Below are 3,921 nucleotides of genomic sequence, written 5' to 3' on the forward strand. Positions count from 1 at the left end.
ACGTTGCGGCGCGGTTGCGCATGCCGGCCAGATCGTGTTATTTATTTATTTATTTATTTTTTTTTTGGGGGGGGGGGGGGTAAAAAGGGATGTTCCGGGCTGAAATATTCATATCTAATGTAGAGGAAGATTCACAGAGCACAATGCTGAAAATTTCATCAAAATCTGATAACTGATAGCAATTTTAAAGTTCAGCAATATAACGGCTAGCACCCCATTCCCTAATGTATTATTACATGAAATTGTTTCATTTTTCATACATGTATATGACTGACGATATTTCTCCCTATATACCTAATGAAATAAGTTGCAGCATGCAATGAATGCACTTTATTAGTAATTGTGATCCAATATTTTTGGTTCTTGAAGGAAAAAAATATATAATAAAAACAAGCTATGTAAGGGTGGATATATATGACATCATCCGTTTGCTCATTCATAAAACTTTTTTCACCGGAATAATGAAAAATATTTAAATTGCCATAACTTTGTTAGTCGTTGTCCGATTTTGATCTAATTTTCAGTGTTTTGTTTGTCAGATTTTTCTTAATCTGCAGATAATGTTCAGACCATAATAGTTTGAAGTTTAAAGGTCAATTCCCAGAAAAATGTTGATTTGAATAAATAGAGAAAAATCAAACTAGCATAATGTTGAAAATTCATCAAAATTGGAAATTAGATAAGAAAATTATGACATTTTCAAATTTCGCTTATATTTCACTTCGCTTTTCATTCTCTCGCTTTTATCCTTTCCATTTGGAGCCGGAGACTTTTTTTTTTTGGGGGGGGGGCTAAGCTTGTGATTAAAACCGAGCAAAATAATCAGTAAGATTCTATATACGAATAAATTTACAATATACAAAATAAATTATGATGGCTTCAAGTAACAAAGTTCAAAAGATATTTGATTAAATCAGTAAGAATGTAGAAGAGGTTTTTAGATGAGTATACGTTAAAGAAAGGGTTCAGATTAGGTGCCCTTTTTATTGTTCTGTCGAAAATTCAAAATATTTGCTGTGAAAAATACAGTTTTGCTGAAAAAAACCTACTTTTAGTTAAAGTCATTACACTGTCTAATTCAAAAACTTATTTCTTACAAATTTATTTTGTCCGGCATTACAGGTATATTATTTCTATCAAGCGGACATATAAATTGAAATATATAGTTGTATGCAGTATACAGTCACTGACGAAACTAATGAGCTCTAAAAAAGGGCATATTGCAAATTATTCCCAGTATTTTTCTGCCGGACTTTATTGAGTGTCGTTTGAGAGGCATTTCTCCAGGCCAGAATCCCATAATTAAGAAAAGGTAGATAGTGCCTGCGCTGGATAAAAAGTTGTTGTGCTTGTTGATGGCCGCAATATTTCTGGCCACAGTTTTGCAAATATTAATTGCTGATATAATCATTCCATGTAAGTTTGTAAACAATATTAAGACCTGAAAACTTTTTTGTTTGCACTTCTTTAGTTTCAGTATATATCGTCAAGTCTTTGATGCGGCAGATGTTTCAATGAATGACCAAAAAGCATGTGATTTTTTTTTGGAGATTCAATGGCAGTTTATTGGCTTTAATCCAGTTTGTTCCTTTTTAAAGGGCCCGCTGGGAGAACAGTTTTCGGAACTGAAGCGGCTTCCCTGGGTAAATATACCTATATTATTATTATTATTATAAAATTCTGTATTCATAGTGCTCACAATTAAGTGAATGTGCATGGATCATGTATGCAGAAAATATTAGAATCGTTATAGTAAAGAGAATAAAATGATAGAACATGGGATGAATGTTTCATGTCATTTACATAAATTGCAAATAAAAGAGGGCCAAGAAAACTACCTTGTGGAATTCCACAGAAAACTGGCCTGACTCCGATTCATTTAACAAACTGAATTCTATCAGTAATATAGCTCCTAAACCTCTGTAAAGCTTTACCTCTGATACAGTCAATTGATAATTTCATGATTATTGTATCAAACGCTTTCGAGAAAATAAGGAACAATCCTATGGTATGATCAGAATTATCAAAAGAAACATTAATGTTAAAATGATATATTTTCATTTGAATCCTAATTGATTATCACAAATACTATAGTACTATTATATATTTTCTAAGGAAATTAATTGTCCTTTTGTAAATAATATTATTCTCTCAATAAATTTTCTAGAACGAATTTAACAAAGACGTTGGACTGTAATTATATCATGCATGGTCTAGCTTTTTTGAAAATTGGTACAATTTCAGCAATTTTCATTTTCTTTGGGACCTGGCCAGTTTGCAATGAGATATTATACGAAGCAGAGGATAAGCAACAGGTGTATATTTTTCCAAACTCTCTTTGTGAAATTGGGGACCAGGCGCTCCCAAAGCAGGGGCCGCGGAACGGTTTTGAAAGTGAGTGTATGTGTGTGTGTGTGTGAGGGGGGGGGGAGGGTTGACCATGAAAAAATAACAATCAGATATTTTTTTTTTACATTTACAGTCCACGGTTCGGGAAAAAATGGGGGGGTCTGAAGCCCCCATCAAGCCCCCCCCCCCTGTTTGCACGCACTGCCAAGCACCCCTGTACGCCACTGCCCACATTACCCCTGACACAATTTGACTAATATTGTCAGCTTTTGCTGAATGAATTTTATTTCAATATCTAGGCCTACATGTAATGCAGATTTCATTGGCTTAGTAAGAAGCAGACCTGACGATCGATCAGTGCTAACAATTTTTATGGAACGTCCCCAGGTTACACCCTCGTATTTTGTTCACTTTTTCAGCACAACAGGACACATGTGGCCACTGTGCATGCTGTATAGACAGTTCTTTTACAAATTTGGGAGACAATTTTCGTAGCCCATTATGCAAGACGATCAAGTTGGGCGGAAATCCCAGGGGGACATAATATCAACGTTTTGTGGTCTTTTATGATGAAACAATAAATGCATCATTCAAAATAAAAATAACGTAGTCAAAGTGCTTACAATTTCCAAATTTTGCATTCTAAAAATTCGAAATTTCTCGCGCGGTCGTTGTCATCTCACCTTTAGCTGGTGAGTAAATGAGTTTTCATTGAACAAAATTTGGACTGTTTAACCCTCATTTGCATTTTTAAAAAATTCTCTTCTTATATTCCTTTCCCCCTAAAGTTTACTATAATGAAAACTACCGTTAACATCCTCTGTGGATATCATGTCAATTTAACGACTGAAGCAAAACATTTTTTTTCAAGGCTCGCTCACTATGCTCACTTGCTGCAGTTCTATAATAATTACACACACCTTGAAAGACGATTTTGTTCATGCTGTTTTCTAACAATTCAAGATTTGTTCGCTCGCTTCGCTCGCTCACACAGTGATCATTATGTCTGTACAGTATTAAGTGTTTCATGGATAACAATGTGATCGCTTGAGTTCATGTTATTAAAATCTCTGCTGGACGTTAACAATTAATGTTCTCATTTTCCCCCAACTAGACTTCTTTAATTTCCAGTTGAATTGTGTCACATTGAATGATCAAAGACCAATTAAAGATGAAGATTGAACTGATAGTTTGAAGAAATACTTTGTATGAAATAACGCGACCGCACTGCAAAAACTCCGGTGTTGATTTAACACCAGCCCGGAATCTATTATGTTCAAACCAGAGAAGTGTTAAACAACACCAGTCTCGTTTTGGTCTAACACCAAAAAGGTGTTAATACAACACCAATTAGTATTAAAAACAGCATCGGCTTGATTCCAAACTGGTAATATCTCTCTGGTGTGGATATATATAGATTCAGGGCTGGTGTTAAATCAACACCTGAGTTTTTGTAGTGCACATCATTATGATGGGCATATCAAACCCACTGAGTATGCTGAGGGCGGTGTGTTAATGTCACTATTTTTGTGCAATTTATCTTTCTCATTTGAATGTTTGCAACTATTATAT

The sequence above is a fragment of the Lytechinus variegatus genome, chromosome 14 (genome assembly GCF_018143015.1).
Source record: "Lytechinus variegatus isolate NC3 chromosome 14, Lvar_3.0, whole genome shotgun sequence".
NCBI classification, from domain to species: Eukaryota; Metazoa; Echinodermata; class Echinoidea; order Temnopleuroida; family Toxopneustidae; genus Lytechinus; species Lytechinus variegatus.